Here is a 26,134-nt window from a genome sequence, read left to right as displayed (position 1 = left end):
ACAGCTTCCAAGTCCCACAGATAGTGGGTAGAACAGCCCCCATTCCAGTGTCATAGACATATATCTTTTTCTCCCCTACTAAATTGCCTAAGGCTGGATGAGAGTTTCCCTGGAATGCTCCCTCTATTACACTATCTAAGCTCTACTCCCCACTGCTCATTGCTTTAAACACACTAATTCATGTCACTTTTTGCTTGAAGTTTTTAGAATTTCAAGAATACTGGACACATTCCTTCATGAATATAAATAGCATTGCCCAAATACATGATCATTAGAATATAGTTTCTTTTGCTTTCTTCCAGTGATTCCCCTTCATTATCATGCAATCGATCAATCAATTTTTGTTAAGTGCATACTATATGCTAGACACTGTGCTAAATAATGGCAAAAAAAAAAAATAGCAAAAGACAGTTCTAGTCCTTAATGCAAGCTATCCAGAGTGACTGATTTTTTTTGTAGTTAAGAGTTCTGATTTTAGATTTGCTTTCGGTAAAGCGCTTACTACTTGTATATTTAGTATAGAATCATGTAGGATACTTTTTACAGTATTTTTTTTCAATATTTCAAAACTGATCATTTATGGCACTGTGGTTTATTTAGTAAACTACCTTTAACTTTAGGATTCTGGTCAAAGCTCTGATAAACCATGAGTCAGAGAACTGAAGGTAAAACACATTATCCACCTCCTGTCAAAGAAGAGATAGGCTTAAAATGCAGGATGAGGCAAATATTTTTGTAAGTAATTCCCACATGACCAATTTGTTGGAAATTCGGGTTTTGGAGAACATGTCTTGTCATACTATGCATATTTGTTATGAAGATTTTATTTTTATTGTTCAATTGGAAAGCAGTAGGAGAGGAAATAATAAATGCTTATAAAAAAAGACCCTCCTTCCCCTTCCCCGGTAGTCTTTGACATACTCTTCTGGTTCCCCAACTCTACACTAAGACTGACATTTCCACTTCGCTTCTGTCATAAAACCTCACCTGGCACTATCACTCCTTACCTCTCTAATTCACACACACCCACCCAACCACACACACACACGCACAGAGAGAGAGAGAGAGAGAGAGAGAGAGAGAGAGAGAGAGAGAGAGACAGAGAGAAATCCTTAAATTCCTTATCATTGGGCTTTATTACATAAGCTCAGAAAATTGTTCATTTGCTGCTCTATGTGCATTGGGTAATGTTTTGGCATGTTGCTCTTTTTCTAGAGAAACACATATTAAATTATATTAAATGTAATTTTATTTTTTTTTGTAAGAAACCAATGTTTATTTTCCATCAGCATTTTTCCAACACTATTAGAGCATCTGGGGCGAAACTTAAGACCACTCTGTGGTAGTTCCTACCCATTCAGTAGCCTGAGCAGTAGGAGCCGCAGACCAGTCCTCAGTAGCCGGCTGAGCACTCCAATCTTCGGTGGGGAACTGCTGAATGGGCACAGATGGCACCTGTACTCCCTCAGACCAATCCGCCACCTCCGGCTGAGTAGCAGTGAATTCTGGGGCAGGTGCGGTCCATTCACCCTGAAACTCTTCCTTTGTCACTGCCTTCTCAGCTGCGGCCTGCTCTTCCTTTTCAATCTCCTCTGGATCCCTGTAGAAGTAAAGATCAGGCATAACCTCCCACCGGTGTTCACGAGAGATGGTACCACACATACGCAGGACTTCACAGGCCAGCATCCACCACATCAGACCCACTGAGTGAGCCCCCTTGTTGTTACATGGAATGGCAATATCCACATAGCGAAGTGGAGAGTCTGTGTTGCACAGTGCAATGGTTGGGAGGTTAATATACGATGCTTCAGTCAGAGGCTAGTGATCTGCCCGAGGATCAGTGACCACCAAGAGGCGAGGCTCCCTGAAAGCTGCCTGAATCTGGTTAGTGAAGGTGCCCGGTGTGAAACGTCCAGCAATAGGTGTAGCGCCAGTGGCAGCAGCAAATTTCAGAACAGCTCGCTGGCCAGTGTTCCTGGATGAGATGACACTAACATCGGCTGGGTTTTCGATGGCGACAATAGCATGAGCTGCCAGCAAAAGCTTTTCCCAAGTTCTCTTCAAGTTAATGATGTAGATATGGTCACTCTTCCTTTTGTAGATATACTGTTCCATCTGGAAGTCCAAATTGGTGCCACCCAAATGGGTTCCTGCAGCAAGAAATTTGAGGACATCCTCCTCCTTCATCTGCAAGACATCCAGGGCTCTGGACATTGTGAAAGTTTCCCTTTAAAGTTACGACGGAAACAGAGAACAACGCCGTATGGAACCCTCTTCGGGGCAGCGCGGAAAGCAATGTAATTTTATTTTAATACAGAAAAATTCCTAATAAAAAAAACCTATTGATATTTAAATTACTGAAAATCTTAATCTTCTTTGGTATAACTTTGTCAAACATCTGTCATTCTACAAAAAACCTAATTACTGAATGTGGCTATAAAATATAGATAGTATAAATATACTGCAAAGGAAACCTCTGTATACTTCTTTCCTTTTTAGGTAGCATGCTATCCAATGAATGGCAATATGTTTCTCCTAGGTTTTATCCTCTCTTCTAATATGTTCCTATATCTATTTTCTCTTAGATTATTAGTCAGAGTTTCTCATTTTTAGTGTTATTAAAATGTGCACAAAATAAAATACTGGATTTTGAGTATACTACTGAAATTCCTAATGCTGCTTTGTAATTTTTAAAATGTAAAGGCAAATTGAAAATAACTTCATTGTCAAATTTTCTGAAACTTTCAATCCTTCAATTTAAGTACTGTTGAAATGGAAACATAGAATCCTAGGGACTTTAAAGGTCATCTGGTATACCCCTTCCTTGATAGAGCTAATCTAGCTCCTTGTTTGATGCTATTTTTCAAAATCCCTTTTGAACACTTTCAATGGCAGAGAACTGATTAACCCATATAGCATCTCAGTCCAACTTGAGATAACTTTAGTTGGAATTCTTGTGCTTATATTGAGCCAAAATTCTTTCTCTCTTTAACTTTTATTCTACATTAGAAAGATTATGTTATGTGATAAATTTAAATCCAGGAACCAAGCCTTGAGTTCAAATCTTATTACCACTTTTTTCAGCTCCCATGGTCTTGAATTCCCAAAGCCAGTGTTACATTCTATTTTATCTTATCCTACTCCTCATGAATAAATGGGTAGCCAAAAAATTATGTTATTGAGTCCTAGATTTCAAAAGACTTAATCTGAACCTTAAAAAATTACACTAACAGCAAATACATATTAAAAATACAACTTAAGTCATCTGATCTGTCCTGAATGCTAATTGTTTGTTTGCATCTTAGAAGGAGCACATGGAAAACAAAGAGAGTTCCACATTTACAAGTGTTAAATTAAGAGGAATTCTGTGTTCTCTCTTAAAAAACAATCTAGGGAACCAGTCCATTTGAATTGGAAGGGAAGAACTATTCAGAAACTTGGGCACAGATGCTGTGCTATTTCTGGCTTCTCAGATAGCAAACATGGGGTACTTGGCTGTGAATAAGACCATATTTCAAGGGTGTTTATCATTTCACTGATTGAATTATTCCTTTGCCCAGTGGTCAAGTGGGCAATTGGAAATTCAGGAAATGGATAAAGAAAACATTCCTCAGTGTCAGTAGTAACTGCTGCTTTTTAAGGAGGTTATATAACATTTTTCCTGGTCTCTAGTGGCTATAAGGTACAGAACACAATAGACTAGTTTGATTCTATTTTGACATATTTTACAGTGGAACTTTGTCATGGTAATTAAGGTGGGATTTTTTTGTTTTCTCTTTTAGAATGCTAAGGTAATCAAGTACCTTCCATGAGTCTTAACTTTTAAATGTAATGGCAAGCCAAGTGGACTTTAAGTAGTCTTTTGTTTTGTTGATTGAATCAAGAGTTTTTGAGCTGCTTAAGAAACAAGAAAGCCTAGTTCACATAGGTCTGAGTCACATGGTTGTGAAGTCCTTTGACCCTGAGACTTGTATATAAGATCAGAGATTAGTGTTTTGCCTTTGGGGGCACACTCATTGGAAGAGTGTTGGTGACAAGACGGTGGGTAGTTGAAGGAGCTCCCCTGGCTTTGAAAACCTAGATGTTGGTGCTTCTCTCTCTCTCTGGTAACTATATATATTGCTATGGACTGATAGAAGCCTGTCTAATGATTTCTGTTTGTTACGTTTGTATAATGTATGTTTGTAATTGCTGTTTGTGTTTGCTCTGAAGTTCAGAGTGCTGGCTTTTCCCCCTGAACTAAGTGAATGATATATGTATGTTTAATTAAAGTAAGATTGTTAACCCCTTAAAGTTTCTTTCCTTAGAAAAGTAGATCAAAGAACCTGTGCTAACAGCTCTCTTGTGTGCTGGTGTTATTGGTCTTACACCTGCACAGCAGCTGCTAGTAACATTGTTTCTACAAGCTTTACCATACCCCAACCCTCACTTAACACTAGAATTGCAGATTTCAGAACTGGAAAGAGATCACAGAAGCTACCTAGTCCAACCTCCTCATTTCACAGATGAGGAAACTGAGGCCCAGAGAGTTAAAGTGTCAAAGGTCACAAGTGTCCCAATGTCAAACAGAGAGTAAGTAGCAGAGTCAAGATTTCCACTCTAGTCACCCTACTACAAATTTAACAATTAGCACTAGCATTCAAATTCTATTACCATCATCCCCTCCTACATATATATATATGTATATATATATATATATATATAGATAGATAGATAGATAGATAGATAGATAGATAGATATAGATATAGATATAGATATGGTTAAAGGGGAGTTTTGGGAAGTTTGCTATTTTGTAAAGTTTCAGCAACAATGGAAGGATGAACAGAACAAGATTGTGACTCAACTGAATTATTGCAGATCTACTCTAAAATTATTGCAACTTCTATAAAAATTGCAACGGAATAGAATCATTCTAATACTGCTATAGAAAATAGGCATTATATACCATATTTCCATTGCAAGTAGAACTGTGAAGTAAAACTCTCCACTGTAGCTTGTTAACTCCCATATCTTGTTTCTCTCCACAATATCCTGTTGTTTCCCCCCACCCACTGCCATGTCTTTCCCAGTACTCCTTGCCATATTCTTCTGGCCTCCACAACTTCACTTTAAGACAGTTTTTTCCACTAGGCTTCTGTGATTCACCTAGCTATGTCCAGCACTATGACTCCTTACCTCTATATATTCTTCTCCTGCTTTCAAAGGAAAGACTTCCTGAGTAATACTAATGATGTCTGTTTCATACACAGAATTTTATAGACAGCTATATGGTACAGTGGAAAGAACAATTGGTCTGAATCAGAAAAGTTGGGCTCAAGTTCCACCTGTGACATTAAGTACCTATATGGCTTTGGTCTAGTTATTTAACTTCTCTAGGCCTGGGTTTCCTCATCTGTAAAATGTGGGCTATGTCCCTGGTTTCTTTTTTTTTTTGATTCAAAAATTTTATTTTTTATTTTTTTTAGGTCTTATTCTTTTTTTAATAAAAATATTTTTAGTTTTCAGCATTGATTTCCACAAGATTTTGAAGTGTAAATTTTCTCCCCATTTCTACCCTCCCACCCACTCCAAGATGGCATATATTCTGATTGCCCTGTTCTCCAGTCAGCCCTCCCTTCTATCACCCCACTCCCCCCATCCCCTTTTCCCTTACTTTCTTGTAGGACAAGACAGATTTCTATACCCCATTGCCTATGTATCTTATTTCCTAGTTGCATGCAAAAACACCTTTTTTTCTGCTTTTAAAACTTTGAGTTCCAAATTCTCTCCCCTCTTCCCTCCTCACTCACTCTCCCTAAGAAGGCAAGCAATTCAACATAGGCCACACATGTATCATTACGTAAAACACTTCCACAGTACTCATGTTGTGAAAGACTAACTATATTTCCCTCCCTCCTATCCTGTCCCCCTTTATTCAGTTTTCTCCCTTGACCCGTTCCCGTTTTGAAAGTGTTTGCTTTTGATTACCTCCTCCTCCATCTGCCTTCCTTTTGTCATCCCCCCCTTTTTTATCCCCTTCCTCCTTCTTTCTTGTGGGGTAAGATGCCCAATTGAATGTGTATGTTATTCCCTCCTCAAGACAATTCCAATGAGAGCAAGATTCAATCATTCCCCCTCACCTGCCCCCTCTTCCCTTCTAATGAACTGCTTTTTCTTGCCACTTTTATACAAGATAATTTACCCTATTCTATCTCTCCCTTTCTCCCTCTCTCAATATATTCCTGTCTTATCCCTTAATTTAATTTTATTTTTTTAGATATCCTCCCTTCAAATTCAATTCACCCTGTGCCCTCTGTCTATATATATTCCCTTCAGCTACCCTAGTACTGAGGTCTCACAAATTACACACATCATCTTTCCATGTAGGAATGTAAACATACCAGTTCAACTTTAATAAGTCCCTTATGATTGCTCTTTCTTGTTTACCTCTTCATGCTTCTCTTGATTCTTGTGTTGAAAGTCAAGTTTTCTATTCAGCTCTGGTCTTTCATCGAGAAAGCTTGAAAGTCCTCTATTTTATTGAAAATCCATATTTTGCCTTGGAGCACTATACTCAGTTTTGCTAGGTAGGTGATCCTTGGTTTTAATCCTAGTTCCATTGACATTCAGAATATCATATTCCAAGTCCTTTGATCCCTTAATGTAGAAGCTGCTAGATCTTGTGTTATCCTGATTGTGTTTCCACAAACCCAAATTATTTTTTTCTGACTGCTTGCAATATTTTCTCCTTGACCTGGGAACTCTGGAATTTGGTGACAATATTCCTAGGAGTTTTTTTTGGGGGGGGGATCTTTTTCAGGAGATGATCATTGGATTCTTTCAATTTCTATTTGACCCTCTGGCTCTAGAATATCAGGGCAGTTCTCCTTGATAATTTCTTGAAAAATAATGTCTAGGCTCTTTTTTTGATCATGGCTTTTAGGGAGTCCAATAATGTTTAAATTATCTCTCTTGGATCTATTGTCCAGGTCAGTGGTTTTTCCAATAAGATATTTCACATAGTCTTCCATTTTTCATTCCTTTGGTTCTGCTTTGTAATATCTTGATTTTTCATAAAGTCACTAGCTTCCACTTGCTCCAATCTAATTTTTAAGGTAGTATTTTCTTCAGTGGTCTTTTGGACCTCCTTTTCCATTTGTCTAATTCTGCCTTTCAAGGCATTCTTCTCCTCGTTGACTTTTTGGAGATCTTTTGCCATTTAAGTTAGTCTATTTTTAAAAATTTTATTTTCTTCAATATTTTTTTGGGTCTCCTTTAGCAAGTTATTGACTGGTTTTTCATGGTTTTCTTGCATCACTCTCATTTCTCTTCCCAATTTTTCCTCTACTTTTCTTACTTGCTTTTCCAAATCCTTTTTGAGCTCTTCCATGTCCTGAGACCAGTTCATGTTTTTCTTGGAGGCTTTTGTTGTAGGCTCTTTGACTTTTTTGACTTCTGGCTGTATGTTTTGGTCTTCTTTGTCACCAAAAAAAGATTCCAAAGTCTGAATCTGAATCTGAGAGCATTTTTGCTGCCTGTTCATATTCCCAAACAACTTCTTGACCCTTGAGTTTTTTGTCAGGGTATGACTGCTTATAGAGTGGAGAGTACTTTGTCCCAAGCTTGAGGGACTGCGCTGGTATTTTGAGAGCCACTTCTACATGGTAAGCTCTGCCACACCAGAGCTCCTTCTCCTCCAAGAACCGCCAACCAGTATTGCACCCCAGATCCAGGAAGGGCAAAGCAGGCTTTGCACTCCCACTCTAATCCGCTGCTTAATTCCTCCCACCAGTTGAGCCTGGGGCCAGTCAGAAGCAACTGCAGCTGTGGCTCTGGAAGTAGCCTCAGAGCTTCACCACCTCTGCTGCCCCCAGGGTGGTAGCTGACCATGAACTCTTTTCACTCTGTCCCAGCAGCTTTTCCCACTAACTTTCTCTATTGTCTTTGGCATTTGTGTATTGAAAAGTCTGGTAAGTGCCACAGCTCACTGATTCAGGGTGTCATGGCCTATTCCTGCCCAGCTCCTGGTCTGGTTGGTCCTGGCAGGGCCCATGCTGGACTCTGCTCTGCTCCCAGTTCTGTGCTATAGAACCTTCCCAACGACCATCCAGGCTGGAGCCCTGCTTCGCTTTGCTATTTCGTGGGTTCTGTAGCTCTAGAATTTTTTCACAGCCATTTTTATAGGTGTTTGGAGGGACCTGGGGGGAGCTCAAGCAAGTCCCTGCTTTCTAGCTGCCATCTTAGCTCGGCCCATAGGTAAGTGGTTTCTGAGCTCCTTTTCAGCTCTAAATTTATAATCCTATCTCAAAACTAAGATAAAAGAATAGAAATGGTAGGATAGAGAAAGGAGAATGAGCTAAAGATGGAGAAACATTTAGTAGATCTGGAAGAGAACAAAACACAAAGGTGTTTTCTATACTCTTCGTTAATTGTTTAACTCTTTACAAGGTAAAGTCAAGCTTTTTATTCCTTGACCTATGTGCTTATTTGGTTGTTTATACTGATGGTTATTTAGTTACAATTTTTTAAAATTAAACTCTACCATGTCCAAAGGCCTCTAAAACTGGCCATACCCTCTGACTCAAAAATGCTACTACCAGTTCTGTACCCTAAAGAGATCAAAGAAAGGAAAAGGACCCATATATACAAAAATATTTGTAGCAGCTCTTTTTGCGGAGGCAAAGAATTGGAAACTGAAGGTATGTCCATCAATTGCACATTGTTGAACAAGTTGTTGTACATAATTTTGGTGGAATACTATTATCCTATAAGAAATGATAAGTGAATTATTTCAGAAAAACCAGGACAAATTCATGTAAAACCAAGTGAAAAAAACTAGGAGTACACAGTAACAGCAATGTTGTAGCAGTGATCAACTGTGAAAGATTTAGCTACTCTGATCAATACAAGGATCACTGATAATTCCAAAGGACTCATGAAAAATACTATCTATCTCCAGATAAAGAATTCATAAACTCTGAGTGCAGATCACTTCCTTTATTATTATGTCTTTTCTGTCACAATATAGCTAATGTGGAAATATGTTTTGTATGATTTCTTATATGTAATGAGTATCATATCTTGTGCCTCCTCAATAGGTAAAGTAGGGGCAGACAGGAGGGAGAGAATTAAGAACTGAAAATACAGTGAGTAGAGCACCAGCCCTAGAGTCAGGAGGACCTGAGTTCAAATGTGGCCTCAGACATACTTACTAGCTGTGTGACCTCGGGCAAGTCACTTAACCCCAATTGCCCTGCCTTCCCCTCTCCAAAAAAAGAACTGAAAATATAAATTTAAAAATTGATTTGATTAAAAAACACTAATTGGCTGCAATTCAAGGCAAAATAATCTATTCCAGAATTCAATGGCAATGAACTTTGTGACAAGCAGGGTATGGAAATCTTCTCAGAATGTCAACTCTTCTGTGAGAGCTCACCAAGTGCTCAGGCTATGTAGGACACACAGGAATGGCACATCATAATTCCATGAAACTCTGGAACAGAGCAAATCTGGAGATGTTCTAGATGCTGGAACTGACGAACTGGAACTCAGTCACACTGGGAGATAATAAGAAGACTTGAAGCCAAGTCAATAAGAAGGCCAAACAAAGAAGTGGCTTTTTAGGATAGAAAAGTGAGGACTAAGGAGTGTATGACCATGGGAGAGGGGCAAGGTATCTATTTATAAATATTTAAAAGTTTGTTGTGGGGTCTTTAAGATTAGACTTATTTTACTTGGCCATAGAAAACTGAAAAAGAAGAGAGGCAGATTTTAGCTCAACTAGAGCGAAATCTCCTTAGCATCTGGAGTTCTCCCAATATGGAAGGGATGCTGTAAGTGGTCAATAGTTCCCCATCAATCAAGAAGAGGATGAAATTACTATTTAGACTGTAGGTAAGCTAGATGAACTGTGCAAGGTAATTTACAATTAAACAATAAATCAATAAACACAACTCTGATATTCCAAGATTCAAGGCAGTAGAATGTAAAAGGTTTCATAAATTCTACTCCCTCTCCTTACAACTACTTCACCAGTATTCTGGAATATCTAAAATTTTAGGATATTTGGCTAATGGTATGTTGCTTCTCTGGCAACCTCATTGGTCATTACATAGATCAGAATGAAATACTTCAAAGTTGACTGTCTTAATATTGTTGCTATTGCATATATTATTTTCCTTGTCCTGCTCATTTTATTGTGCTTTGGATCATTTTAATCTTCTCGTGTTTCCCTAAAACTGTCTCTTTCATAATTTCTTACATCACAATAATATTTCATTATAACCATACACCATAACTTATCAGCCATTCCCAAATTGATGCCTATTCCCTAAGTTTTCATTTTTTCTTTGACATGCAAAATGAGCTACAAATTGAGTTTTGTACATATAGGACTTTTTACTATACATAGCTATGTAGCTATGTAGTAGATAGAGTGCTGGGCCTGGAGTCAGGAAGACCTGAATTCAAATTTGGCCTTAGTCACTAAATACCTGCATGACCCTGAGGAAGCATTTCTTCAACTGTTAATGGGCACAGCAATAGCATCGACATTACAGGATTTTTGTGAGGATCAAATGAGATATTTGTAAAGCATTTAGCATGGTTCTTGGCATAGGGTAGGTGCTATACAAATGCTTGTTTTCTTCCTTTGATTTCTTAGATATCCCATAGGCAGTTCAATCTCAACTTGTCCAAAATAAAATTCGTTATCTTCCCCCTCACACACACCCATAAATCTTCTTCTCCTCCCAACCTCCTAATACTATCAAGGTCACAGATATCCTTCAAGGATTATGACCTTTGATGATCTTATACTGACTCCATATATTCAACTGTCATCCAGTCTTGTTTCTACCTTCCCATTTCTCCTATACATGCTCTTCTGTCCATTCATATACTCTCCCTATGCAAGTTCTTATCACCTCATCCTTGAACTACTACAATATCCTCCTCTTGGGACTCCATGAATGTCTCTCCACATTTTAATCCACATTCCATTAGGAAGAAAACTGTTATTTTCCTAAATGTCGGTCTTACCAGGTACAATACTCTTTGTGCCCCTTAGCCTCTATAATACTTTCATAAGAGTTACTTTACACACTCTATATATTCATATGCTTTTCTCTGTTTCCCTCAGCATTGTGTACCGAGGCAAGTGCTTCAAATGCTTTGTCCTTGCAGTTTGTACCATAGCATCAAGACAAGTTGTAATAAGACCAGACTCTAGGAAAAGTTGTTTTTGAGAGCCTCCTCCTCATTTCCTCATTTCCTTTTTATGTTTCTTGTCCCTCTCTCTCAGCCATTAAGCCTTTCCTAAGCCCAGGGCCTATAGACTGATACAAATAAAGGTGTTGCCTGATGACTGCAAATTCAAATGTAATTTTGACAAATATTTATTAAGCACCTCCCCTGCACAGGAAGTGAGGGAGATACTAAGGCAGGTAAGACAGAGTCCCTGCCCTCTGGGAGTTTACCATCTAGTAGGAGCATAATATGCAAAAGCATTTAACTATAATATGTATTTCACAACATGAGCATTAGAGGAGCATAAAGCTAAGTTTTTCAAGGTGGTGCGTGTGTGTGTGTGTATATGTGTGTGTGTGTGTGTATGGGTGTGTGTGTGCGTGTGTAGCAATGCTAATGAAGAAGTTGTCATTAACAGCTATCAGACCGATCTTTCACTAAAAAAAAACTAGTCATTCCACTCCTCTGCTTGAAAATCTTCAGTAGCTTCTTCTTTAGCCTAGCATTCAAGCATGTGTGTGTGTATATATGTATATATACGTACACATGTATATATATGCATATATATACACACACATATATAATTTGTGTATATATACGTGTATACACATGTACACACATTTTTGTGTGTGTATACATGTATATATGTGCATATATACACACAGGTATATGTGTATACATATGTGTATATAAGTATGCGTATTGTAGATGAATGTACACATGTGTGTATATACACATATACATATATTCTAGCATTCTTATATATGTATATATGTGGATGTATGTGTATATATACATGCATACACATATACACATAAATGCATATATGCATACACACGTACATGCCTTGTTTGATGGTGGGAGATGGAAGAAGCCAGAAGACCAATTAGAAGGCTATTGTAGTAGCCCAAACAGCTTCTAATGAGGGTTTTTGTTAGGTTGATTGCAATGGGAAGCACCTAGGTGGTATAGACAGTTGGCTGCTTGCATAGTAAATAGAGTGGTGGACTTGGGTTCTGGAAAACTTGAGTTCATATTGTGCCTTAGACACTTACTAGCTGTGTGATCCTGGGCAAGTCACTCAGCCTCTCTCAACCTCAGTTTCCTCATCCATTAAAATGGGATAATAATAGCATCTAGCTCACAGGGTTGTCATGAGGGCCAAATGAAGTAACATATGTAAAGCCTTTTGCAAACCTTAAAACATTATATAAGTACTAACTGATTAGCTCAATAGTTAGCTAATGGTAGAAAGCTCAACGGACTTCATGTTAGAAGGTCTGGGGTGGAATCCTGGTTACTTATTAGCTGTGTCACCCAGGGTAAGCCATTAATTTATCCAGACTTGAATTTCCTTATCTGTAAATGGGAGAATTAGTCAAGAGGATGCCTAAGTTCCCTTCCAATTCTAAATCTTGTCAACCTAGAAAGGGACCAATATGGCCCGAAAGAGAAATTGTATTTTAATAGGGGGACTTAGAGTAATAAATATGGTAAAATTTCTTTCCTATAGGGGAAGATCCTTTTAGGTGGAGGAGTCTTCCTGAGACCCTACAAATTACCCCAATTCACCTGCTTATAAGGCCAGTTCAATTGATCCTCCACAGCTATACACAAGAGATTTTTCTTAAGGCACGTTCTTACCATGTCCTTATAAACTCCAGTGGCTCCCTATTACTTTTAGAATCAAATATACCTAAAAGGAAAGATTTGCACAGAGGATGTACAAACTCTTCTGCTTATCCTTTAAAACTCTTCATAGCCCAAATCCCTTCCAATCTTTCTAGTCATCTTACACATTTTTTTCTTTCATTCAGACTGAATCATTTGCTGTTCCTAACACAAAGGGCTCCATTTCCTATCTTCAAGCCTTTTCAGTGACTCTCCCCTGCAAATGAAATTCTCTCCAAGTGAAAGCATTATGTACTGAATAGAGTACTACAGGGCTGTCTAAAATATGGCCTGTGGGCTGCGTAAAATTCCCATGGGGCCCGCAGTGAAATTTTATGTGGCCCACCTGTGGGTTTTAATTTTCACAAGTGAAAAAATAAAATAATAATTTGCATAGAATGAGTATTAGATTTTTACATTCTGTCACTAATAAATAATCTCATTGATGATAATTTTCTTTGGTGTTTTTAAACAGTATTATGGATGGAATATATCTCATGGAATTTTCAATCCATCTGTAGGATGCCTTCTGTCTGTACAATGCAGACTAGTCAGTATGCACCTACCTTTATACTGTTGTGTTGTGGCTTTGTTGTTTTGTGTTTGCTTTTGCACTTGTGCCTTCGCTTGTCGTATTGATGACACATGTTCCCCCAATTTCTATTAGTGTACTGTATTTTTTATTCTGGGTGAGGCCCTCGAATAATTATTTTATTTTAATGTGGACCTAAAATAACCTAAGGTTGGACAGCCCTGGAGTACTGTATTTGCAGTTAGGTCATTATCCTGACTCACAGACTTACTAGCAGTATGACCCTGTGCAAGTCATTTAGCCTTTCCTGGCCTCAGTTCCTCTTTTGTTAAATGGGGAGTTTGGACTATATAGTGTCTAAAGTTCCTTCTGATCTAATTTAATGATGTAGTTTCCTTCTCACCTTTGCCTCTTAGAATCCTCAAGTTCCTTCCTGACTCAAACATTATATTCTTCAAAAGGCATGACAAGTGTCATTTCCCTCTAAGGTTGCCTTGTATCTACTCTCTATTTACTGTGTGAATATCTATTTATGTTCATGTTGTCTTCACTATTTGATAATAAGTCCTTGGGAGGCATAGTCTCTTTTTACTTTTTTTTTGTATCATTAACACAGTGCCTGGAACACAATGCTTACTAATTGAATGCTTCATTCATTCATTTCCTGTCTGGTTGAAGGTAGGGTTGTAGAGTAGGATTGCAAGTTTCTCCAAAAGCGAGTTGACTATGTGTCATTTTTACCTACAAAGGAGAGAATTCCATACAGAACGAATGGGTTTGGTGATGATTTAATATTTTTTGCTGATGAAGTGCTCATTTTACATAATCATATGAAAGAGATTATAAACAAAGTTTGGTGCCTACCTAGGTTACTGTTTAAATATGGTGAAATTGTTCTCCTCTTTTCCTTTTAACTTGTCAGGCTATAAACAGTGTGGATGACTGAGTTGTCAATCCCATGTCTGGAAATATCTTTATTTGTGAAAAAAATATTTTCAGCCTATATTTCCTCTCCCTCCTCCCTTTAACCATTGTCTCAATGTTCTGAGTTTATTTCCTTTTAGCATGCAAAATAACATCCCTCCTAGGACTCATGACTTTCAAATAACAAACTTGCAAAGTGTTACCTTAATGATTTGCCATTACTTAACTGAGCTCTTTAGCATGCTGCTATTATCCATGTTCCTGTAAGTAGAATAGATCATTAATTAATTTCAAACTTCAGTATAATTATTACCATGTCCTTTTATGTAGGATTAGCAAGGATTCAAGAAATGGTCCTTGTGTAAATAAATAAACAAATAAATAAATAAGCAAACAGACCAATAAATAATAACAACAATAAAAATGATAGCAGCCCTGATGTTGTAATTTAAAGTTTATAATGTGCTTTGCATAATAACCCTGAGTGGGTGCTATTATCACCCACATTTTACAGGCAGGCAAAATTAAGAGAACGGCCCAAGACGAAATAGCTAATAAGTGTCTAAGGCTGAATTTAAACTCAGGACTTCCTGATTCTAGGCCCACTGCTCTATCCAATGTACCACCTATCTGCCTAGTCAAAAAAGTTGTCCGTCTACACCAGTGGCCAACCTGGGGCTCATTAAATGTACATACCATTACATGACTTTGGTAGGTAGATAACTTCCTAACATATCAATTGTCTTAGAATTAACCTCTTTGTGAAGAAAAGGGCCCAGAGTAGAATTGATTTATGAAAAACAGAAGATATACTGTGTAGAGAAGTTGAGAACCAATCTAGGAGAGGACTCATGGTATAGACAATATAGACCCATGGTACAGACAATACAGATAGGTCCAATTTATATAGCATTACAGTTTACAAAGCACTTTTCTCACTGTAACACTGAGCATAAGTATTGTGAAATTTACATATGAGGAAGCTGAGACTCAGAGAGGTTCTGGTGATATCACAGAGCTCATGGCAGATCTGTGATGAGAATTCACATCTTCTAATTCATATAAGGCCAACAGGCCCCTAAAAGAATTTGTTTTCATCATTATTCCATTCTTTGTGCAACAATATATACATTTCTCTATCTTTAGGGTTATTGTTAAAATATGTATTCTAAACTTTTTAAAGTCAATTTCAATCAATTATCCAGTGACATAGAACTTGAAATTGTTAGTCTTTAATATTAGTATTGAAATAATGACTTTTAAGGATCATTTGTACATTTGATTTATAGAAAATCAAAGTTTTAGAATACAATTCACAATAAATAAGGAAATTACTTATTTCTTCCTATACAATTCACTTTAAAAGTTTTTGAAGATTTGACTCAATGTAGTAAATATTTATTGATCAATTATTATATGTAAGACACCTTTCTAGGAGCTATACACATTGGACTTTTTTTACCAAAAGAGCTTTGAAGCAAAGTCAAGTAACCAAGAAGGAATATCAAGGAGCACCACATTCTTCTTAAGAATAGTGTTTGGCACTCTAAAGCTCAGAATGAACTAAGGCTGGGGAGGAATGATAAAAAAATGAAAAGAAGATTTTTATTTTTAGTAAATATGGGGAATAATGGTAATTTAATAAAAATTGGGGAAAAGAAATAGCAAGGAAATGACAGGGTTGGTTTGGGGGTAGATGGAACAATGACAGAGGGAATATAGCACTATTCAACTCTTTGTTTTCTCTGTCCATGAGAATGGGTTTGGAACTAGAAAAGTTTTTCTTTTTAATGGATCAGAATATGTTAAAACCCAAGATAACTGAAGAGGTCAGATGAGAACACGGAGCTGCCTTCAGGGAATTTGAGTTAACAAAATTGGTTGAACTGCATCTCAAGTTTTGAAAGAATTGACAGAGATGATAATTAAGCCACTGACAGTGGTCCTTGGAAGATCATGGAGAACAGGGAAAGTGCTGAAGAACTAGGGGGAGGAGGCAAATGCCATCCTGATTTTTGAGAAATGGAAAAAAGTACTGTCTGCAAAGTATGGGCCAGTGAGCTCAACTTTTAATCCTGACAAAATCTGTGCATGTATCACTGCAAGAATTATTTGTAAGTATAGGGAAGTTATTACTTAAGCATCTAGAAAGAGAAATAAGGACCACTAAGAATAAATGAGGCTTTCTTAAAAATGAATGATGACAGACTGATCTCATTTTCTCTTTTGATTGACTTATCAGACTTGTAGATCAAGAAAATGTAAAAAATATGTTTTGCCTAGAGTTCAGTAAAGCATTTAAAAGAGACTCTAACACTCTCTTTTTTTTAACAAAATGAAGAGCTGTGGATTGGCAACAGCAGAGTTCAGCAAGTTCAGAATTGGTTGAATGATTGTATCAAAAAAAACCAGTAGTCCTTAAGAGATTGATAACAACTTGGGGGGAGGTCTCTAGAATCATAGTCTAAAGATTTGTGCTTGCCCCCATTGTATTTAATATTTTAATCAGTGATTTGGGAAAAGAAAAAGATATTTATGGATGTAAACTACTGGGCTCTTCTATCCAGGTTGGCAGAAGGCAAAACTGCTGCCCATGCTCTGAATATGGGGCTCCTATTGGCTAAGTCCTCATTACAAAGGCATAGAGACATGTTTATCAGATTTTCAGATGACATAATACTGCAAATGTTTATAATTTGGTTAGAAGATAGAGGCAGAATTCCAAAAGATCTCAATAGGCTTGAATCAAAAGCCAGGTTCTAACATGACAAAATTTGATAGGATGAAGGAAAATTCTATACTTAGGTTTAAAAAAAACTCATTTCACCTTAGTATAAGATAATAAATGCATGGCTGGGCCCAAGCACTTGTGAAGAAGATCTAGGAATTTTAGTGTCATGCAAGTTCAGTATGAGTTAACTGAGCAACAAAAAGTAAATGCAATCTCAGAATACGTTAGAAAGAAATGTACAGAAACTCATTGAAAACTACTTATTAATTTGCTTACTTTCTTAGGGAATGGGGAGAGGGGAAGGAAGGAAAAAATCTGAAACTCAAAATTTTATAAAAAATGAATGTCAAAATTATCTTTATGTGTATTAGGAAAAAAATTAAATACTAATAAAACAAATTTTTAAAAGAAATTGTTTGTTAGGTAATTGGCATGAGAAATTCATGTATAAGCTTACCATAACATGACTCTTGAGATCTTTTCTCATTCTGAGATTTGGGGATACAGTCATGTAGGACCTAATATCTGCTCTGAAGGAATTTGCAAATGAACATGATAACAACAATCATTCATTTTCAAATAGAACAAAAAGTACTTCGTAGAAGGTACCATGCAAGTTTAGTGAGTAATAAACTGTATATAAAGTGACCCCTAGGATTCTATTAGCATCCCTAGCATTCAGATGGTAGAGTAAGTAATAAATTGCTGTAGCTCTTCCATATCCATCTATAAATAACCATACAATAGTGCCCCAGAACAAATCCTGGAACAGCTGAGCCAGTGGAAAGATGTGGTGGAGTGATCTTTTAGATGGGGAGACTTGGAGAATTGGCAAGAAAGGTCCATCTCACTTGGCTAAACAGGAAGCACATTCCAGGACAGGAAGCATCCTAGCAAGCCAGCAACAAGCCCCGTTTCAGTAAACCAACAAAAGATCCTGAACCCCAGTGTGGTGGAGCAGGCAAACTCTAACAAGAGGACCCCCATATGCCTTAGCATAGCCAGGAGAACTGGCAGACTCCATCTCCAAAAACTACTATGTACTTTAGTGTAGCTCCTAGGCAAACAGGCCTCCTCCCATGGCCAGACCTCCACATGCTTCAGTGTAGCCTCAGAGAAACATAGAAACACCCCACCTGACCTCAGCACATGCCAGACACTACCACTAGGACCAGCCACCCCCAACCACACATTCTCAACACAACACCAAATACAAGGGTCCCCCTGTGGGCTTTAGCATCAGCACAGCACCAGGTAAATAGCCAGGGCCTGCTGCCACTGGCACAAAAAGCTTGAGACCGAGACCCTTCCACCCTGCAAACAGAGATCATATTTAAAAGAAAGGAAAAAGGCTAAGAAAAATGATGAATTTTTAAAAAAAAGAATTAAAAAAAGGAATCTGACCAGAGAAAGTTATAATGGTGACAGGGAAGACCAAGACACAAACTCAGAAGATGACAACAATGTCAAAATACCTATGGGCAAAGCCCCAAAGAAAAATGAGAAGTGGTCTTGAGTCTAGAAAGAAATCATGAAAGAGGTCAAAAAGGAGCTTAAAAATCATATAAGAGAGGTAGAAGAAAAATTGGGAAAATAAATGAGAGTGATGCGAGACAATTATGAAAAAAAAGATTCAATTGTTTGGAAAACTGCTTGGAAAACTACTTAAAATGTAGAATTGACCAAACAAAAAAGAAAGCACAAAAGCTAATAGAGGAAAACAGCATCCTAAAAATTTGAGTTGAACAAGTGGAAGCTAATGACCCTATGAGACATCAAGAATGAATAAAACAAAATCAAAAGAATGAAAAAATGGAAGAAAATAAAGTGATCCCTATCACTCAAAACAGATAAGAATAAGCCAAAAGAATGAAACTACCCTAATTTAATGAGGGTAATTGAAGTAAATACCCACAGGAGAGAAATAGTATATACACTGAAAAAATACATAAGTAAAGAAAACATCCTAATATAATATATAGATATCATGGTAAAAGAAAATGTTAAAATAAATACTCAGAAAAGAATAATTTATAGTAATTATAAATTCAACCTGAGGAAAGAAAAAGGGAATGTTCAGAGAGGCCTAGAGTGTCTTTAAGAATGTTTGTACCTGGATAATCTTAAAAATAAAAACAGTTGATACCCCTAAAAAGAATGGCAGAGACAAAGTTAAAAGATTCAGAGATGCAACAAAAATAATGTAGCAATGTCAAAACTCAGCAATTTTGGAAGCACCTTTGAAGTCCCTAAAATTAAAAACAACTATCTTGAAGGTGATATTCAAGAAGATGTTATATGATTCATTGCCTCCCAGGATTGGGGGAAACAGGATGAGACAAAAATACTGACCACCATATTTTACAAGACTTTAAAGGAAATTGTCTTGAGGTTATTTAAACAAACAGGTAAATTACATATAAATACAATCCCCAGGACCTCATGAGATGAAGCACACTAGGTTTAACTGCCTGAGAAATATGGTTGCCAAACTGTGAGTCTTCTAGTTCATGGATAATTGTATTGCAAGGAGCCAGAAAGTGATAGATAACATAAAATTAGACATCACATATAAGAAAGAAAAAGGTAATTTGGAATATGAAATACTAAAAATAAAAGAATTACAGGCTCAAAGGTTGAGAGCTTGAAAGCTTCATAATCTCTCCACCCACCCCAGTAGAATATAAATTCCTTAAAGGAAGTTTCCATGTGATTTTTTTCATCCTTGTATCTGCAGCGATAAGCACAGTGCCTTGTACATAGTAGGTACTTAATACCTCTGTGTTAAAGAGAAGAAGATAAAACATTGAACTTTTAAAAATCCCTGTATTTAATGAAAGTGTATCCACATTGAAAAAATGTGAGACCTTGAAATATCAGAGTATTTCATTATCGCCCCATGATGTTTCCTAGTTGATTTAATTTTGTAGTAATGTCATCAATATTTGATTAACTGTGATCAGATTATCCATAAAAATCTTGCTTTCAAGTTCTTATTTATAAAATTCAGCAGTGTACTTGATAATACCCACCATTTTTCACTGTACCTTGTTTATATGTCCTCCCAGAAAATTCTCTAAATCAAAACAGTTAATCATTTCATCCATGCATATACAGAGATGAGATATAAAAATAGAAATATAAATTTAAATTAAATTAAATTTAAAAAAATAGAAATATAAGGCATTTACTGAGAAGAAAAAAAGGCTTCTCCTCTTAGTAGAGTACTTTGCTTTAGTCTGAGAGCAAAGTAGGTGAATGAGAAAGGAGTTTCTTATGACACATGATAGGGGTTTGGACTTTTCAGTCCCTCCTTAATGAAGTCTTTCTCCATCATTTTTTCTAAAATGCTGTAAAATCCTATGATACCAGACATATTATGATATGAATATATAAACAAGATAACATTTATAAAAATTATCTCAGCACTCATAAATAAATGCTATGATGTATTTATGCCATTGCTTCTCATATTAATGTGGTATCAAAAGACCAATTTCATATTTTAATAAAGTCTACAATGCAGAGGTATAAACTGAAGTGCCATTGTGGGTTAATCTTGTTAAGTCTGTACTCTCAGCCATGGGAAATCTATTCCATTTGTCTAATATAATTTGTTCTTTGTAAGCCCACAATGCTTAGTATGCTTATTGTTTGTAGCATTATTGTACTCTAGTTGTTTATAGATTTATTGATTTTAATACTTTATTTCACCTATCCCCTCATTAAGTATGAATATTAGTCAGGCTGACAGCATTCACCCATACAAGGCTTCTTCAGACTCATATTCATGAAAGACATTATTTATATATTACCTTTACATTTTCACAAGAGAACTTTTTCAATTTCTCTCTGCCTTCCTACCTGTGTACTTATAAAATGTTGTTGAATTTTAGGTTTTGTTATGAGACTGAGGCTTGTTTTGCCTCATCTTTCATTTGGTTTTTAGATAAAGAGCATTACCCATTTCTTCAAGAAAAGATAAAATGATATTTTATAAGACATTTTAAAAAAGCGATATAAATTTTTGCAGTGGGGTAGCTAGGTAGCACAGTGGATATAGGGCTGGGCCTAAAGTCAGGAAGATTCATCTTCTTGAATTTAAATCTGGCCCTGGACACTTATTAGCTGTGTGACCTAGGGTAAATTACTTAATGCTGTTTGCCTCATTTCCTCGTCTGTAAAGTGAGCTAGAGATGGAAATGGCATAGCACTCCAGTATCTTCGCCAAGAAAATCAAGGAGTCACAAAGAGTTGGTTGCATGCAACTTAAACAACTGAACAATAACAAAATGGCAGAACTATATGGACATGGTCATATATATATACATATACATATATATGTACATATACATGTACCTATATCTATACCCATACCTATACCTATAGGTATACATAATATATGTATGTGTATCACAAGCCTGCATAATATAAAGCCCATGGGGTGCTTGTGGCCTGCCAAAGGATTTCAGGATGCCCTCCACTGCACACTCTCTCCTGTTTTTCACATGACCTGTAGCAACCAACCATTATCAGTCTGTCTCTAGCTACCTTTACTTGGAAAGTAAGCTACTAAAACCTATCCACAGCCTGAAGAAGTTTAGCCTATTTTAATTTTGGCCCCTACCTATTTCCAAGTTATGCAGGTCTGCTGTTTCATACGAAAATATGACTAGTATACAAGAACATTTTGACCACATTGACAGAAATGAATAACAATGTAGAATATTCTACAATGTTAATGGTGTATTATAGAGATAACGCAGGGTGGGTGAATAGATTCTTTCCATGTCATCGATCAACCAATAAATATTTATTTAGCATCTGCTATGTGCCAAGCATTGTACTAGGTACTAAGGTTATAAAGACATAAATGAGACAGCTTCTGTCCTCAAGAGGCTTACCTTCTATAGAGTATGTGTATATATAAATGTATGTGTGCATGTGTGTGTGTGTGTGTACACACACACACACATGCAGATGTATGTTAATATGTGTATATATGTGTGCATATATGTACATGTATATCTATCCATCTATCTATCTATCTATCTATCTATCTATCTTAGTTGGGGGATGGAAACCACTAATCTTTAGGGGACTGGGATAGGAAGTGGTGTTTGAGCTGGATTTTTTTTTCCCTTGTCATCAATGTCTTTATTTATAAAATGAGATTGGATTTAGATGGTTTTTAAGGTCCTTTCTCAATCAGTTGGTCAATAAATATTTATTAAGTGCTTACAGTATGCTAGGCACTGTGCTAAGTGCCTGGATATAAAAACCAGAAAAAAACAACACAGTCCCAGCCTTCAAGGAACTGACATTCTAAATGGTGAAAGAAAACACACAAAAGGAAAACTGAAAAGCATGGTGGTATGGGGTAACCACACTGAGCAAGATGGATAAATCCAGAGAATCAGGGATGGCTATTCTGAGCCCTTCCACAAAACTGCAGTTCTAGGAAGAACTCACCAGTGGGAGAAGGCAGGAACATAGCAAGGAGGCAGCTAGGGCATGATGGCGCGGCCTCCCAAAGTAGAGGTGGTACTAGTTCTCAATATATGTTCCTATCTGCTTAACTTAACCCTAATATTGTGATCCCACTGCTGTAAGCTATAAACAAAGTTCATTTTCTTTTTCCTGATGTTTGTTTGTAGGATACTTGAGACAAGCTCATTGAAAATTTTAAGCCACTGGTGGCTTAAATAACAATGACAAGGTACATGAATATACATAAAAGAATAAAGCTCCCACCTCTGGAAGACTATACTTAAAGGTTATGCCACAGATAAAGTCATTCAACTCACCCCACTACTCAATAAACTCCAGAGGCTCCCTATCACCCCCTAACTTAATAACAAGGGTATGATATTGGAGCCAAAGGAGCTGGATTGAAACCTTTGGCTCTGCCATATACTACCTGCATGAACCTGGGCAAGTGACTTAAGCTCCGTGGGCCTCAGTTTCCTCATCTGTTAAACAAAGAGGCTAGAATAGATGGCATCTAAAGTCCTTTTCAACTCTCAGAATTTGATACTATGAATAAACATTTGCTAAGCACCAAGATACTATCCAGTAGGTATTGTATGAAATTGACTGTTTTAATCTTGAGCTTTCTCAGTGTATGAAAGACTTTAAGAGATGGCTGGGGGAAAACTATGGTTGAGTTCTTTAACTATTAGACTAAATTGGGTATATGTGAGAAAGAGAAGATTTGAAGGTTTTCAATGACTATCTTAGAAGACTGGAAGGGTCTGTTCAAGTAAAATTGAGCAGCCTTTTCATGCTTCTCTTGATTCATGTGTTTGAAAGTCAAATTTTCTATTCAGCTCTGTTCTTTTCACTGAGAAAGCTTGAAATTCCTCTATTTTATTGAAAATCCATATTTTGCCTTGGAGCATGATACTCAGTTTTGCTGGGTAGGTGATTCTAGGTTTTAATCCTAACTCCATTGACCTCCGGAATATCATATTCCAAGCCCTTCTATCTCTTAATGTAGAAGCTGCGAGATCTTTGGTTATTCTGATTGTGTTTCCATGATATTCAAATTGTTTCTTTCTGGCTGCTTGCAGTATTTTCTCCTTGATCTGGGAACTCTGGAATTTGGCAACAATATTCCTGGGAGATTTCTTTTTGGGATCTATTTGAGGAGGCGATAGGTAGATTCTTTCAATTTCTATTTTGCCCTGTGGCTCTAGAATATCAGGGCAGTTCTCCTTGATAATTTCTTGAAAGATGATATCTAGGCTCTTTTTTTGATCATGACTTTCAGGTAGTCCAATAATTTTTAAGTTGTCTCTCCTGGATCTATTTTCCAGGTCAGTGGTTTTTCCAGTGAGATATTTGACATTTTTTTCCATTTTTTCATTCCTTTGGTTCTGTTTTATACTATCTTGATTTCTCATCAAGTCACTAGCTTCCACTTGCTCCAATCTAATTTTTAAGGTAGTATTTTCTTCAGTGGTCTGTTGGACCTCCTTTTCCATTTGGCTAATTCTGCCTTTCAAGGCATTCTTCTTTTCATTGGCTTTTTGGAGCTCTTTTGCCATTGGAGTTATTCTATTTTTTAAGGTGTTGTTTTCTTCAGTGTATTTTTCAGTATTTTTTTTGGGTCTCCTTTAGCAAGTCATTGACTTGTTTTTCATGGTTTTCTCACATCCTTCTCATTTCTCTTCCCAATTTTTCCTCTACTTCTCTAACTTGCTTTTCCACATCCTTTTTGAGCTCTTCCATGTCCTGGGACCAGTTCATGTTTTTCTTGGAGGCTTTTGGTGTAGGCTCTTGCACTTTGTTGACTTCTTTAGGCTGTATGTTTTGGTCTTCTTTGTCACCAAAGAAAGAATCCAAAGTCTGAGACTGAATCTGGGCACATTTTCGCTGCCTGGCCATATTCCCAACCAGCTAACTTGACCCTTGAGTTTTCCAGCGGGGTATGACTGCTTGTAGACTAAAGAGTTCTATGTTCCACGTTTGGGGGGGATGCTCCAGCTCTGCCACACCAGCACTCCTCCTTCCCCAAGAACCCCCAATCCAGACTGGGCTTAGATCTTCAGCAGACTGTGCACTCCTGCTCTGATCCGCCACTTAATTCCTCCCACCAGGTGGGCCTGGGGCCAGAAGCAACAGCAGCTGTAGCTGCCCCATCTCCGCTGCCCCCGGGGTGGTAGCCGAACCACGGACTCCTTCCACTCCCGCAGCTTTTCCCACTAACCTTCTCAGCTGTCTTTGGTGTTTATGGGTTGAGAAGTCTGGTAACTGCTGCAGCTCACTGATTCAGGGCGCTAGGGCCTGCTCCGCCCAGCTCCTGGTCTGGTTGGTCCGAGCTGCTCACGCTGGGCTCTGCTCTGCTCTGCTCCCAGCTCCCAGGTCCGTGTGGGATAGACCTCACCCAGAGACCATCCAGGCTGTCCTGGGCTGGAGCCCCGCTTCCCTCTGCTGTTTTGTGGGTTCTGCAGTTCTAGAATTGGTTCAGAGCCATTTTTATAGGTTTTTGGAGGCACTCAGTGGGGAGCTCACTGTTTTCCAGGTGCCATCTTGGCTCTTCCCCTTCATGAGTCTGAGCTGGGTTTTGAAAAAAAAATGAAGAATCTAATAAGTTAACTCTAGGGGAACAATAAATGCATTCCAGGCATGGGGAATAGCGTGTGTAGAAGAGAAGACAGAATGCCATGATTGAGAAACACCAAGAAGGCTAGTTTGGTTAGATCAAAGAATGTGTAAAAGGTAGCAATGCATAAGAAGTTAATATAAGTAGGTTATCAAGATGTGAAAGGCTTTAAATGTCAAAGTAAATTTTATCCTTGTGCTAATAATAAACTGAGAAGTGATATGATTAGGCACATACTTTAGGAGTATAACTTTGACAGTTGTATAAGTGATAGATTGAAGAGGTGGAGACTGGAGTCAGAGAGAACAATTAGCTGACTCTTGAAATGCCTCAAGCCAATGTTTAGAGGTATTTTGGCAAGCCAGTTGTTAAACATTTATCAGCATACCCTTACATGGATGGGTTGTACCCTACATTCATTAAAATACAGATCCATGGAAACACTGGAGTATATTAATAACAAAACAGATTTACTTTTAAATTTTAAAATATATTAATACATTTTGTCTTTATATTGAAATCTAATACAGTGACTACATTTTACAGCGAATACTCTGTTCTATCCCAGTTCTTTTCTGTTTTTCTACTATGAAAAGGGAGTTACACATCTTCATTAGTTTTGTAGTTTCTCAGAGTTCAATTTTTCTTTTAGTGATCTTTTTATTTCCATTGTTTTAGTCATGGTGTATGTTGTCCTTTTGGTTCTGATTATTTCATTCTGTTTCAGTTCCTTCAAATCTTCCCATGTTACTCTGTTTTTCTCATAGTCATACTTTTTCTATGCAATATTATTTTACATTCACTTAATGTGTTTTTCAATTATTTACCAATAGATGAGCACCCATTTTGTTTCTAATTCTTTGTTACCAAAAATAGTGCTGCTACAGATATTTTGGTTCACATTGGACTTTTGTTTCTGTTTTTAACTTTTCTTAAGGTATA

General features: G+C 37.3%; 1 pseudogene; it reads right to left on the bottom strand.

Annotated features, from left to right (window-relative positions):
* Nucleotides 1-1,251: 1,251 nt before the first annotated feature.
* On the bottom strand, nt 1,252-2,214 carry LOC118829091 (annotated as a pseudogene).
* Nucleotides 2,215-26,134: the final 23,920 nt, after the last annotated feature.

Source organism: Trichosurus vulpecula, chromosome 1 (assembly GCF_011100635.1).
Source record: "Trichosurus vulpecula isolate mTriVul1 chromosome 1, mTriVul1.pri, whole genome shotgun sequence".
Classification (NCBI taxonomy): domain Eukaryota; kingdom Metazoa; phylum Chordata; class Mammalia; order Diprotodontia; family Phalangeridae; genus Trichosurus; species Trichosurus vulpecula.
This window is presented reverse-complemented; position numbering and strand designations above follow the sequence as displayed.